General features: G+C 39.7%; 1 protein-coding gene across 2 annotated transcripts in view; it reads left to right on the top strand.

Annotated features, from left to right (window-relative positions):
- The first annotated feature begins 3027 nt into the window (after positions 1-3027).
- B3galt1 (beta-1,3-galactosyltransferase 1) overlaps positions 3028-15765 on the top strand; it is a 561105-nt gene continuing 548367 nt past the window's right edge. For both annotated transcript variants that reach the window (XM_055600190.1, XM_055600191.1), the window contains exon 1: positions 3028-3227. The gene's annotated coding sequence lies outside the window, so the exon portion shown is untranslated. The remainder of the gene's footprint in view (positions 3228-15765) is intronic.

The raw sequence follows: 15765 nt of genomic DNA, 5'->3' as shown, positions 1-15765 counted from the left end.
TGATTGGCCTGAGATCATCCGCTCAGACAGAGGTGAGGTAGAATTAGACAGACTTCTCTCCTTGTTGAGCTTCTTGTTTTCATCCTAAATGACCCCAATAGATTGTCTGCATTAATTAATGAATATGAAATTTCTTGACATACTTTTTGATTGGGTGAATCCTTATGGCTTTAAAAAAGAGTAAAGAAACTCCTTTACTAACAGAGAAAAAAAAATACCAGACATATATAATTAGGAATTAGAAACAAACAAAAACACCCTAAAACCATTTTCAATTAAATGCAAGCAGTTCATTAAATAATCAAATAACATTGACCTTTGTATGCCACCTATGCCGATACTCATAGAAAGGCAGAGGAACCTAGTACCAGGGCACAACATATTTTCAGATACATTTAGAATGTTTCCTTTCTTTCTCTTAAAAAAAAATCATTGGTCTTAAATATTTCACAATTCTTCCGGTCAGATGTTAATTCTGAAGATTTGTTTTCCTCCAAGCTGAATATACAAAGCACCAATGATGTGAGGTCTTCGTGTTATATAATATATGAGGCTGTTGATTCTTTTAAAGAGTTTTATTTTTCATGATCCCTTGATTGTCTCCATCTCCAAGACTTCACTATATACAGCTCATAACCTTTCAGGAGTAGTAACTTCAAAATAGTAAATAACACAGAAAAATAATACAAAAATCACGTATTTGGTAAGATATATAACAAAGCAGTTATAAAAAAAAAAAAAACCACAACATGTGGCTATTTATGTGCCCCTGCTTGCAAGGTCCTAAATGACCTACCTCTTTCTGTAGCCAAAAATAGCTTTTTATTTAAGTTCTTCTTAAACTTACCTTTTTTGTTAGAGATGTTTCTACATTGTAACCGCTTTCGTAAAAGACGAATCCTTAAAAAAAAAAAAAAGCACTTATGTAAATTTTTAATTTTATGTGTGTATGTGTGGGTGGGGGTGTGTAAGAGCATACACTAGAGAGAATCCGTTCTTTCCTCTAACATGTGGGTTTCCAGGGTTGAACTTGGATATCCAGGGTGGCAGGGAGGGCTTTTCCACCAGCTTCTTGTTGCTTTCTGACTTTCCAACCTTAAGATTTGCACATTTGACAGGATATCAGCTAATCCCCCCAAAATTTAGAATCAATCACACCTTTGTTTTTCTTTCCTGAATTTCAGTCTTACATGCTTTTCCTTGAGTAGTTCATGAAGATACTGTTTTTTCTCATTATGAAATAAAAATGCATATCTGTACTTACATATGTATTTATGTACACACATATATAATTTTAAAAGTTAGCAAGCAGTCTTGGGACTTCCATGTTAAAAAGGAAATTAAAGGAGTGTAGGCTAGATCTCAGTTCTTAACTGTAAAGAAATGGGCTTACTGTCTGTTAGCACTGCCAGTTTTTTAGAAAGAGATGGACTGACTAGATGAGTAAGTGGCTGAGGGGCAGGAAGGCACAGAACACAGTGAAGGTCTGAATATTCTTTATACTGAGAACGTGAAGTCTATTGTACAGTGAACATTTTCTTACAGAGTCCAAAAAGTTTGTGCAAGGTTTGTGCTAGATATCGAAGAATAAACTTTTCTTTCTTTCTTAAAAAGGCAAATGAAGAAACAGATGTTGATTTCAAAAAGAACTGAGCCACTTAATGAACAGCAAAATTGAATCTCAGCGTAGAAATAAAAATAAAGGACATACTGAGTTCCAAGTCATTTTTCAGAAAATGATGTAGCTAAATGTTTATTATTATTATTATTATTATTATTATTATTATTATTATTATTATTAAACACTCACAAAAAGTCTTGTGAGGTTCTTCTCCATTGGAGAAGTCTTCTCCATTGGAGAACAAGGGTCTTTTAGGGACTGTCCCTTTCATCTACAAGCCTTTGTGTTAACTAACGTTTTGGCTTCTCTTGTTTCCAGAAATTATGAGTGGAAGCTTTTAAGTTAGACCTCCGGGCTATTTTGATGGCCATTTTGGGGTTATCTGCACGGGATAACTCTACAAGGAAGGATTATTAGCATTTGGGGGAAAGAGTAGGACAGGCGAGGTTTCTTTTTTTCGTTTTCTGCCAAACAGCACCACTTCGTACTTAGTCACATTCGCACAGGCACCCTTAAGACAAAACCTCTTGGATTAGTTAGACTTGATGGTTCCCCAGCGAGTAAACAGAACCGAGGTGCAAGGGCTCAGTAGTTAAGTCGCCTGCTTAAACTGGACCGGCTGTCACTGTGTGCCTTCCGTCGTTGTTGTTTTCCTGTGGTGGCTGTTTTTCGGGGTTGAAGTTTATATGGAGAGCAGATAAGGAAAGTCCACTCTGCAAGGAACTTTGAAAACGTCTCTCAGAGTATCTCGTTCCTAGGTTGGACATCTCCAGGCTGATGGCTAGCAGGGGTACCACTTTCCTGCTGCCTAAGCAAGAAGGACGGGGGCGCTGTCTGGTGACTTTGCTCGCTTCCTTCAAGGCGGCGACCGCCTCCAGGGATTCGCTCTCCAGCAGCGCCGCTTCTAATGGGGTCCCAAAACCTCTGCACAGTGATGCCAGCACACTGAACCTCCGTGGCAAGCCTCTGGGGACAGTCACCCGGGAGTGCTGGTCACGCCAAGACGCTCCGCGCGGATAGTCACAAAGCGCCCCCGGCCGAGGTTTGTGGGCCCGGCTTCCTCCGTGCATCTTAGCCTCCGGGCCCCGAGCCCCCCACCCTTCGCCCCCGTCCTGCCTCCTCCCCAATCCCACACCCCAGCAGCATCCTCTCCCGGAAACAAGCCTGCTGAGCAAAGGCGGAGGCAAACCTTGGGCCTTCCGCTCTGATTGGTCTCCCCCCGCCGAGCGGGGCGAGGCGGCGATTGGCTGCCGGGCGTTGTCAGTCGCCGAGGCCAGAGCCTTCGCCGGGGAAGCGCATCCCGGCTCCGGTGCTCCGGCTGCCACCCCGGCTGCTCGCCTGCTGCGGCTGAGGAGCCCGCGCGGGCGCCACCGCCGCCGCCGCCGTCCACCGCGCGCAGCCAGCGCCGCGGGGCTTGCGGGAGGCCGCCGGGAGGGGCGGGCGCGCGAGCGGAGCACGAGGAGGCGGAGGCGGGGGAGAAGTGATGCTGGCGCCGGGGATCCGGGCAGCGGCAGCGGAGAATAAGCATCTTCGGGACCCCGACTGCAGCGTCCCCGTGGCCCGCGGGCCAGCCGAACGGCCGGAGACCGCGCGTCCCGCGGGTAAGGTGAGGCTCCCCCCCCAGACCGCTTTGTGATCTTGGGGTGCTTACGAGGCGCCTGGCGGCCGGAGCATCCGGACAAGGGTGTTTGGGACCTGGACAGCGGAGTCCTGCTGCCTGGCCAGGCTGATGCTCGTGCCGGTGCGGCTTCAGCTCCTGCCTTCTCGCTTAGCCAGTGACAGACTTTGACAGCGCGTGGATGGCATTGTGTGTGAGAGAGTGTGGGTATGCGGTGCGCGCGCGCACATGCACGAGGTTTGGGGCACTTTGCAAGGAGAAGAGTAGGTCCCCTTTGGGTGGAATGATGTCCTTCAAGAATCCCGGCTGGGATGGAGTGAACCGGGCGTTTTTAGCGCGGAAGGAGCGAGAACTCGGTGAATCGGAAAGTCTCTCTGTCTCAGAAGGAGCGGGGCAAATTGAACTTTATTGCCTTAATGAAAAGGAGCCCTTGGGTCTAGCGCGCCAGGGGAGAAGCGCATGTACCGACGCTCCCCAAAGTCTTGCCTTACGCCAGGGACTTTGGAGCAGAAAGTAATGGTTGGTCCATCTTGCTGAAGCAAAGAGAAGTTGATGAGGGGCGAAGGCCAGAAGCTAGGGTTGGGGACTGGCCACTTTTAGGGGGCAGAAGCCCTTCGTAGGAGGCTCAGTTCACTTTTCAGGAGCGCAGATTTGGAGCGGAGAGAATTCCGCTCCAAGGGATTGGAGCTTTGGGGCTCAGGTGGTCGCAGCGGGACAACTGGGCAGGGGTGGAGGGGAGCTAGGGTGCGCGTTAGAGGAGTGTCCTGGAGGAGTCAATTCCTCTCCAGCGGCCTTGACAGGAGGGCCATCGTGTTTGGGATTGGTGTGTCCTGGGACAGATGCTGGGAGGGTGGCTGTGCTCGCAGAAACTTCAAGCCTGCCGGGGTCTGGGCCACCAGACTTTGAACACATTGACTTAAAGGTTTCTTTACCGAGCTTCTTCCAGGACGTATGTTGGTTTTTATTTTTGTTTTGTTTTTCTCACACGTTCCATGTTGGTATGCCATTGCGAGCTCTGTGTACACGGCAGGCAAACCCTTTCCGCAGAAGACGGATTTCATGCGCCGCTGCTACCGCTGCTACCAGGCAGTGCTCTCGGGCTGAATCGGGATCTCCCGGGGCTCACTGCAGTGGCTCCCCATTCCCCGTTCAGGACGCACAAACTTAGTGTAGGCGACGGTTTTCTCTGGGATCTGCTGTCTCCGTAGGAATCTCTCCTTTTTGAAACTTCTTGAAATATTTCAGAACCAAGGCACTTTCCCCACCATGACTCAGAAGGGGTTGGGGGAGCTCATTCTGTGACAGGAGATGGGATTTCAGGGAACTGGAGAGGTGGGGCTGGAAGCTCCCTTGACTGGCAGCATTGGGAAAACCAAAATTGGCTCAACAGAGGGAGCTGGCTCTTGAACTGGCCACACCACGTTTCCTGTTTGAAGCTGGGCTATCTTTTAAATCGGAGGAATCTGTTGTCCTAGCACAGAACAAATTACATACAACCAAAAATACCCAGGCTAAAGACTCAGAAACCGCGTTATATGGGCTCATTTCTGGTTTGGGAGAACAGTGAAAATGAAAGTAAGGTACACCATAGGAATATTGTAGGTAGCAAGGAGGGAGCTCTTCAAAACCCCCGCCTTTGCCTCTACGTATTTTTGTAGTTTGCAGAGTAAGGATTCTTATTTTCCCTCTGGCTAGTCACTAAGTTATTCTAATAGAGATGAGCAACTTACAGTAAAGTAGCAGCGATGTTACTCAGTTTGTACCTGAGGGATACATTGTTAATAAATAAATCCAAATAAACCCAAATTCAAAGGAAATTAATAACAGCAGCCAATATTAAAAAGGAACATCTTAGGGGAAATTTAGCATTTGGCCAAATGCTTTTCATATTTCTATCAAGTAGCTTCAAAGTAGACTGCATTATGTATTAGGATCAGTCACAAGTCTTAGAATAGAATAATGAACTCATTTTATTGTGGCCCTTTTAAAGGGCAGGTTTTTACTGTGAAAAAAAGAATGTTTTAGAGAAATATATTTTATAAACAGTGAGGATAATTATATTGATGTATCAGTATATTAAAGATAGGCGTGTGTGTCCATAAAGTAGGATAAATTAGAAGTATGTTTCAGGCAAGCACAGTGCCATTGACTGTAAGGTTCAGGAGGAGGAGGCTGCACAGATTTGTGGGTAGCAATGGGTAGAGCAGACACTTAGTTTCCGTGAGGCACTCAAGTTCACCAAAGTCTTCAGATTTACTTCACTTTTGTCTTGTTTGGCTACAGGGTAGCCCATGAGCTTAGACTGTCAAATTTCTAGAGAGATCTTTACTAACTCAAGTAAAGGTCAAGTTGCCAAATCTCCAGGCCACTAAACTCACTTTTGACATCTACCAAATTTTAATTTCAATATTTACTGAATAATTCCTCTAACAGGCCATGCATTGTACCAGAAAAAAAATGTAATAGGTCCAAATACCTTATGAAACACAACATGTATGTCAAATAATCAAAATAAGAATGTATTCATAAAATATGATAAAATGATTTATGTTCCAGAGATTTCTTTTGATCCATGATGAAATCATTCATTTTCTAAAACTAAAAATTTTAGGGGAGTTGTAAATCTCCACCAGTTTCAGAAAGCTATTTTAATCCTGTCTTTGTTTATCTCTTCCCATGCATGCATGCATGCATATGCTACACGCTCACAGCTCACACACACACACACACACACACAGAGGGAGAGAGAGAGAGAGAGACATCTAGGAGGGAAATGACTGCTCTGCATTAGTAATGAATTCACAAGTCCATTCTGTATGAGAAATATTATTCTTTTGGCAATATTGTCAACCTCTTTAGTAATCTGTTATTGATCAGGATGCTGGCTTAGCCAAGTACATTTTAGCAAATTGTACTTTTTTCCAATTGTGTGGGTGAATGTTGTTGAAGGTTTTAGCACTTCATCACAGAATAAAGACATAGACAACTGCCATTATGTGTTAATACATAAATAGATCACAATAAAAAGCATCATAAACTAGTATCCTGATCTTCTACCAACATGTACTTTCTACACCCTTACTTCATGTTTCAGATTTTCCATTAAGTTTCCTGTTCAGCTAATACATATGGATTCATATATTCTTCTCAAGTACTTGAATTAGTGTTGAAGCTGTCAATCATAAAGATAATCCCAAGTTTGCTGGTCTTGAAGCTCTCTATGAGACTCACAAGAATACACACTGAACATTAGTGTTAATGTAAAAAAAATGGAGCCCTCAAGACAATCAATAAATTGAATGACAAGGTATCTATTGTCTAGAAAGTTGAACATCCAGTCAGTCATGGCAGCCTACACACTTGTAATGCTAGTCTCCCTTCTGGAAGCTGAGGCTGGAGGATTGTGAATTTGAAACCACTCTTAGCTCAAAAAATTGTGAATCAACCCAGAATATGTTTCAGAGCAGCTAAGTTGTGCAACAGTCTACCTTTACCGTAATTAATTTAAATCAGTGGCTTCTAAACGGCATTTATGACCCTGTAAATTCAACTTACACATAAAACGTCATCCAAAAGAATTGAGTGAGATTCAAAGGCATAATTTTAATGAAAGGAATTCTACTTTTTCTGTGTTGAAAGCCTCAAATCCATGACATTTGTAAAGGCCATTCACAAGCCCTGGATTTTGAGGTCAGTGTTGCTGTTAAGATTATCATCAGTAAAAGAGTTACGGTTTGATTTTCGGGTAAAATATGCCAAAACAATTGGAAAGATTCCAGGAAAATCTGTCATCAGTTTAAAATTAAGTTGGTTGTCCAGCAAGTTCAGTTACAAAGAAATTTTGGCAAAATTGGTGCCTTTGCTCCATTTGTGTGTGTGTGTGTGTGAGAGAGAGAGAGAGCGTGCACGTACATATGTGTGTTTATGTAATTATAATTACGATTTTATTTTCTCTGTTTCCTTCCATTCCATTATTTTCTTATATGTTTAGCTTATATCTAAAAAGATCATTATCATTTACCCCATATGAACAGTGGAACTCGCTTAGGTTTTTGAAAACTAGTTTATAAATAATGCATTCATATTAGAGAGACGTGAAGTTTATGCCCTCAAGAAGCTGTGTTGTATGCTAAGTGACTGCAAGCTTGCTCTGCGTCCCTAGCTTGACGGAGAATCAGCATGAAATGTGTACTGATAACATTTATTTCTCAATGGTTTTCATCCCTTTTATGCTATGTTTTTCCTCCTTTCCTTCCCAAATGCAAACTTTTTTAAAACAGAAGAAAGTTAGCACATAGTTTTGTATAGCACTCCCAAGCTGATGGTCCAGCTGTCTGATAGGGGCTAAAGAGAAATCAAATGTATTAAAGTATGAAAAACACAGATTTTTTTTTTTTTTAGCCCAACCCTTCTCTACAAGTAAGAATCAATTTTACTTAAAGTCGGTGAGAGTGAAGCTAGGTTTAGAAGAAGCAAAATTTGAAACAGTTTGTCAGCATGTACATTTACTCTGAGGCTCAACATTTTGTAAAATCACTAGGAAAAGAGAAATGACAGCCTCTACTCATTTATACATAAACTATCTTAATATATATTAATAATAACCTAGTATTATATTGATAAATATAATACTATGGTAGAACCAAAAATGTGATACATTGTGGTGCACTTAGAGATGCCAAGTAAGATTTATTGAATTACACATAGTTTGCAATGAAATGTTTATAACTATGTCAGTTCTCATATCTATAGAATATAGATATATATGTTCTCTAATGCTATATTTATAGACTCTTAAAATTTGCTCTACATGATAGAATCTCTAAACCAAAATATCTTCCTTTCTAGGGTCTCTGAAATTCAGTGATTGAGAGATGAGTTTCAGGGACTCTGAGACATTCCCAAAAACTTGTAGGCAAGTTTTTATTGTTTTTGTTCTTAAATGTTTTAGAATAAAAACATTATGGCAGATAAATCTTAAAAGCTACTTATCTGTTAGTTTCATAAAATGAGAACAACAACAGAAATTCACCACATGTACCAAAAGAGGAAATTTCAGAGCAGAGAGGGATAAAATGAATGAATGATGAAGGGATTTTAAAGCATTAGTGTCTGCCTTTCAGTTCTTATAAAGAAGGAAAAAGAAATTGTGACTAACTTCCATCCTAAAACACCATTGCAGAGATGTGAAGAATAAAATCGTTGTCACAAAACAAATTTATAGCTGAAGAGATGATTTGCAAACGGGATATGCTGTACTTGGTGCTGAATTATTGTTTTTAGCTCATTTTTATTTCTTTGATGACCAGTGTTTCTCAGACATATATAAATGACATAATGGTTGACTCAGTTCCGCATGGACCTAGACTTTGAGGAGACTTTTCCTCTTTCCTAGCACTCAGTAAGGACAAGTCCAGTAGCAAAGTTTCATACTATGCAATTATTGGTATATTTCAATGCTATTAGACAGGAAGGAACACTCTAAATACACACAGATGAGCCATGGGTTCATGAATAGTATGTATGGATACACTGAGGCTGTCTTTATATCAGTAGTCTGCTATGAACATACATTCTGGACCATCAGCACTCTACCTCATGGCTATGAAATGGTAACATCAATGATTACTTGAATTTGAATATTTGAGGATATACACGGATCAAACTACAGAGATGTAGCCCATGGCAGCTCAGTCTCCAGTGGGCTTCCTACTAAGGGGAAAAGGGGCTGTCTCTGACATGAACTCAGTGGCTGGCTCTTTGACCTCCTCCCCTTCCACCTCCCCCATGGGGGAGCAGCCTTGCTAGGAAGACAATGCAGCCAGTCCTGATGAGACCTGATAGGCTAGGGTTAGAGGGAAGGGGAGGAGGACCTCTCCTATCACTGGGCTTGGGAAGGGGCATGGGAGGAGAAGAGGGGGAAGGGTGGAATTGGGAGAGGATGAAGGAGAAAACTACAGCTGGGAATCAAAGTGAATAAACTGTAATTAATAAAAATAAATAAATTTTTAAAAGTTTAAAAAATATGAGTAATGCATGTCATCTCTTTAAGTGAATACAGCTATGTAATTACAAAGGAGACAGGTGCAATTTAAAATAAGCAACACTTATCAAACAATGGACTGTATCTCTAAAACTATTTTAGTAGCTCTTTTGTCCTAATTTCCTAGTGATAATCTTTTAGTTTCTAAAATTTCTGACTAAACTACAAAATAGGCCAATGCTGAAATTACTTGGGGGAGTGAAAAGTAATTATTTCTCCTTGATATGCTGTTGATTTTTGTCTTTGATACAATTCTTACCCCGAGATGACTTCTCCTCTCTGTCTCCCCTCATCTCCTCTTCTTGCTTCTCCTTTCTCCTCTCTTCCCCTATTTCTCTTCCTATGTATACATACATACATATATACATACATACATATAGATGTATATTTCAGCTTGTTATATATTAAATGTTGCAGTTATTCAACACTTTGAAATTTTCTTCTTTGTATGTTATATGAAGCCGATATCAGAGGACATTAAAACTGAAAACTTTACTAAAGGATATTTGCAATAAATATAGTTAAATGTGTAGGTGCCCAAGCACATTCAAGACCAAGTGAAATTGTAAAGAGACCTTAGCACAGTAACTACAAAGAGGCCAACGTGGAATTCACAGAGATGCTGGCATTTATCTGAGGGGGAAGATTTAGGTAAGTGGTAGAGCACTTGCTTCTTAGCAGGCTGGTTGTTTCAGCCTGCAAAATTGTTTTTAAAAGAAGAGATATATTTATCTAGACTATCAAGCAAGCATGTTCAAATGTAAATCACACTGAGAAGTTACCATATCAAATCACTAAAGCTATAACAAATCACTGAATTTCTCCACCCATGACCAGATTTTGTTAACAGACAAACAGACCACAGACAAAAACTTGAAAATAAAACATACCATTAAATAATTACAAATCTGTATGACACTAAAAAATGTGATTAATATACAATTATTGGAAGTGAGTAATTATTTGAGACAGTATATGACCATATACTATGCATTCTAAATTAAAGAACGCATAAAGTGAATATTTAGTATAAAATATTCTGAAACTAAGTGAAACTAAAGACTTATTATCCATAAACATATGAAGAAAATATAAAGTTTTGACCTTTTACAACTTAATATTTCACCTGTATAAATTCCTTAAGTGTAATTACATATAAATTAAACACAATATTTACTTAGCACAAATTACTAGTTATGATTTAATATCCACCCTTTCTGGAGATTATCTGTGTTTGCTGTGAATAGAGGGCTTTTTAACCTAATAATTCACAATTCCTATTTACCCCCCTCCAGTGGACTGAAATTTAATTGAAGAATGAGATTCATGTGTGTTATTTATTCTGGATACATTGAATGTAATTAGGCATAGTGAACATCATTATTATTCAATAACTTTAATATATCAAAGAGCAACAGTAGACAGAAAATATTTTCATAATTTGCAAGCATAAAAACCCAGGAAGCATTTAGATATTCACTTATTGATAAGAACATAAATTTCTGATGAGTCACTTCTGAAGCTCTAACTGAAGTACCGAAGTTTTTATGTGAATACTATTTCATTTATAAACGGTGATTAAAACAAAAACGAGGCAGAATACGGAGACTCCTGGACTTCAGATAAAGCTCTTCATTGTCGTCCATACATTTCATTAGCTGTGTCCAACAGAAATCACCCAGGACTTCCTTAAGGAATAAGCACAAGAAAGGGATGGATTTTGTGCTTACAGAATCCCAAGCAACAGAGAGGAGCATAGTGGTTTCAGAGATCAGAGGAACTGATGAGTTCCTCCCCAGGTCTCCTCACCAATGCTAAGAATCAGCATCAACTTTTCAGTCTTCCTCTGCTTCCAACTAACATTCTTAGAATGGGAAATGAACCTGGACCACTTCAGGATGCATTCTCATGCCTGAGTCTGAGGGCATCTTGCGTTTTAGCCCTTGCAAATCACATTCTAAGGAAAACCTGAGATTGTTAACAACCAGAATCGAAAATAGATACTGGACAGGTCAGAAACTGCAGACACTCACTGTGTTTATGTAGAGCCTTAACAACCCCGTTTGTTTCAGTACCAGAACTTTACTAATATGCAGCATAATTGAATTAAATGGAGATAAAAACAGTTTCATTAAAGTACCCATTGGGAAATATGGACGTAGAAATAATCTGTTTATTCAATAAAGAGGTAAAGATTAAAGTGTGTGTCATACACGTAAGTGTCACTTTTAACTTTTTTTTTGCATTATTTTGAAAGGCTAGTAATTATATTAGTCCTTGCTTATGAAATAAAAAGATACAAAATGCATTATGAAGGAGGATCTTACATTCATGTATGTGTATATGTAAACTTAGATAAAATCCTAGCACTTATTATTTTGGATAATGTACTTGTGTACTTGTGGATGTTGTAGTTTTAAGTATAAGAGGTTATTTTGATAGGAATTTGCACTGCATTATAATTGATTGTTTCATACCTACTGATAATAAATTATATCTCAGAAGGAAAAGCAAATGACGGTTGAGGATATAAGTTGGTGGTAAAGCACACACATGGAAGGTTCACTGTCAGAGAGAAAGATGAGAGTCATTCTGACATAAGCAGAGAACAAATTCACCTTCTTCACCCTTTGTGTTCTCTTACGGTCTTCGGAGGATTGGATGATGTCTACGCTTAATGGTGAGGAGGTCTTTTCTCTGCCTTCCTAATGAAGGTCCAAAGCCTTCACCCTCCAAAACGCCGTAATACTACTTGCCTCAGCCACCTTAGCATCTAAAACCCAAGTCAAACTTTGACTTATGAATTAAGCATTATCCCTCTTCAGAGACTGTGAATGCCTATAAAACACTGCTTTTAAAAACATTTTCTTTAGGTTTCCCCCCCTTATATTAGCCCATTCCATAAACACTTTGCTTCTTGCTTTTTATACCCAACATTTGAGAGGGCTGACAAAGTTTGTACATGAGCCTCCTTAACGTTCTGTGATGTTACATTTGTAGAAGTACTGCAATGTGCTTATTATAAGGAAGTACCTTCATGATGAACAGTTATATGGATGTATATTTGATCTTTTGGCCAGAATAACCAAGGCCTAAACATTTTTAAAAATTTTTTTGTTAATAGACTTTATTCTCTTTGTATCCCCCCCCCTGTAGCTCACTCCCTCCTCCCCTCCCAATCCTCCCCTTCCTCCCCTCTTCTCCACACATGTCCCTTCCCAAGTCCAGTGATAGGGGAGGTCTTCTCTTCCTTCTTTCTGATCCTAGTCTATTAGGTCTCATCAGGAATGGCTGCATTGTCTTCCTCTGTGGCCTGGTAAGGCTGCTCCCCCCTCAGGGGGAGGTGACCAAAGAGCAGGCCAAACAGTTCATGTCAGAGACAGTCCCTGCTTCCATTATTATGGAACCCATTTGGACACTGAACTGCCATGGGCTACATCTGTGCAGGGGTTCCAGACCATCTCCATGCATGGTACTTGGTTGGAGTATTAGTCTCAGGAAAGACCCTCTGCTCAGATTAAAGAAACTAATCAAGAGGGAGAACTCGGCTAAAATTCTCAATACCCATACAGAAAAGCAAAGAAGATGGATGTCAGAAGAAGGAGAAAACAGGGAACAAGTTAGGAGCCTACCACAGAGGGCCTCTGAAAGGCTCTGCCCTGCAGACTATCAAAGCAGATGCTGAGACTTATGGCCAGCCTTTGGGCAGAGTGCAGGGAATCTTATGAAAGATCTGGAGAAGACAGGAGCTCCACAAGAAGAGCAACAGAACCGAGGCCTAGTCAGGGTAGGAACTAAAAAAGGAATGTGTTTTCTTGTTGGCTTGGAAATGGGGGTGTCTATGTCCATCTTCACATTTGATTATGTGCTTTCTGTTTCAGTTGAGCTGATACTTAATGCTGCTGACTAGGACTGGATCAGAGACCTGGCTTGTGTCATTTCCTTCGCTTACTTCTTTGCCCACACTTACCTATCAGCATGCTGTGCGCACAGGCGAATTACTGTTAAATGATCTCACTTGGTGGTCCCGTGAGATTTTTTAAGTCCTCTTGGCCATGGGATAGAAATAGAATATTGAGATTCTGTAAAATTTCTTAAATTCAGATGTTCTCCTTTCACATCTTGTAATTAACTGGACTAAATAAATTATATGAACAATGTGATGGCTATCCACCTGCTAAATGACAATATTAAAAATAATCATGTCCCATGTTGGCAGGGATACGTGGATCTTCTGCTTTCAGGCAGTTCATTGCGATTAAAACTGGCCCAGCCCCTTTGGAAAGCAATTTGGCATTATGTGGGGGAAAACCCATAAAAAATTCATATTGTCTAATCTATTAATATTTCATCAGGGATTCTGTCCTAGGGGAAGAGGGCAAAGTATGGAAACGGTCGTATATCTGGAGACATTAGTAGATTCCTCATGTATTACAAGAAAGAGGTAATCAAATGGCCAGCAATGCACTTCTGTACAGACACCTGATGGAGGCACAAAAACATGACAAGGAAACATGAGGATGATGCCAAGGTGAAATGCCTGTTGTATGGCGTTTCCTGAGGACGAAATACGTTATGAAATACTGCAAAAGCTGGTAAAGCATAACGTGATGTAAAATGTACATAATCTTCTCCCTTTCTCTTCCCATTTGTCTCTTGTTTTAGAATGTTATGGCCTTTTGAATTTAAAGGTTTTTTTTTTTTAATATAGTTTTTTTTTTTTCCTTAAATGTTCTTATGCTTGAATGTCAGTTATCTCCCTGGGAAGTTGTGGTCTCTTTGTCACTCCTTGGTAGTCTGGATGTTTTTAATCTTTTTTTTTTTTTGTGAAGAAAGGGCATTCCCCTGTTGGTAATGTAACATAGTCTGGCCCCAGGAGAGAACTCTTCCCTTAAGCACTACTCTTTTTGTAGAAGAGCAAGTTGAAACACTTTGAATGGCCATAAACTGGCTTCCAGTCCACTCTTCAAATTAACCTTCCAACCTTCTCCCCTCCACAGACACACTAAACTCTCTCTATGAGGACTTTTTACTTCCTCAAGACCACTAGGTATAACGTTCTATTTTTTTTTAACTTCTTAAAATGATATTGTGTCTTTTTAAATCAGTATTCTTTAAAAAAAAAAACACAACAAATTAAAATACGGACAATTATGGACGCTTTTGCAAAAGAGTTCACTCACTTGAACTGACTCTTAATTCTTTATGTTTCAGTAATTTAAAAGGGAGATCTTAAAAGATGATAAAAATATCATATATGTTAGGCGAGAATGCCTACGGCAGTGAAGTATCACTTAAAACTGAAAGTAATTAATATGTATTAATAAAATATGTATTTTACACCACTTAATGTATTACCTTGACAAGAAACAGGAAGGAGGTGTATCAAGTGTGCATCTTCCCCACCAAATGTGTGAAGAAAAAGCAGTCATGCTGGCTGTTTATTGAAGCTTATTTCATCTTAGCCTGTCTTGTTATTTTTGCTTGCTGATTATCATATTCTCTTCAAAGTATTAAGTTCACAGTTCATTTCTGAAGCCCTACTTTTTACAGTTGTAGGTACTTACCTTTCTTGTCAAATAAGCTAATACTTAATTTCTCCATCTTAAGGATGTTATTTTCTAAGACAGGTGCAACGACGAGGAGGAGAGACTGTGAAACACATGGTGGAGGAGGGTGTAGAGCTTGATGACCTGTCCCCTGGTCTAGCCGGGGTAGCCCAGATACCAGTTCATTCCATAGCTTTCCAGGACCACATCAGAGAATACGCTTGTGTAGAGCTAAAGCTTCTCTTTCTCCCTCTATTACAACTTTTGTCTTTTTCTTCTCTTTTCCTACTCAAACTCACACATTTCACTGAATTCCAGCTTTCCAGGCAACTGGTTGATCTGTGAAATGGTTTTATCCCGTTAACAGCTTCTCTAAATATAGAAACATTTTCATTTGTATTTAGTGTTCAGTTCATTATTACAAGTAGCAATAACAACAAAATTTGAAAACAAAGTAAAATATCACTTTAGTAAATGGGTAAATTATTTTTATCTCATTAAGCTTTTTATTGAGAATAATAAAAGCTGGTAATTTTGGAATCATATTATGTTTTAGATACAGAATTACTAATCAGTTTACAACCATTATATTATTTAATACTTAGAAAAACATAAGGAAATAAATAGCATTATTATCTCCATTTATGTTGATATTGAAACTGAGGACAAGAGATAAATTATAAAACATTTTTAGTGTGGAACCATGAAAATGTAATGCTAGAACTTTAAACAAACATCTACTCCTTTGTCTTATGTGCTTTTGGATAGAGTAATTTGATTTTCACTTTTTCCCACTCTTCTGCAAACTCAGTAAAAGAGGCAAAATATCAAATACAAACACACAACTGCATGTTTACATATATACATACTACAAAACCAACAGACTCAGAGAAATCCAATGAATAATGGGGCAACCCACAGTCTTCAGATGTTC

Source organism: Psammomys obesus, unplaced genomic scaffold, assembly GCF_907164565.1.
Source record: "Psammomys obesus unplaced genomic scaffold, mPsaObe1.curated_primary_1811, whole genome shotgun sequence".
In the NCBI taxonomy this organism is placed as follows: domain Eukaryota; kingdom Metazoa; phylum Chordata; class Mammalia; order Rodentia; family Muridae; genus Psammomys; species Psammomys obesus.
The sequence above is the reverse complement of the archived record's forward strand: the minus strand, read 5'-3'. Positions and strand labels throughout refer to the sequence as shown.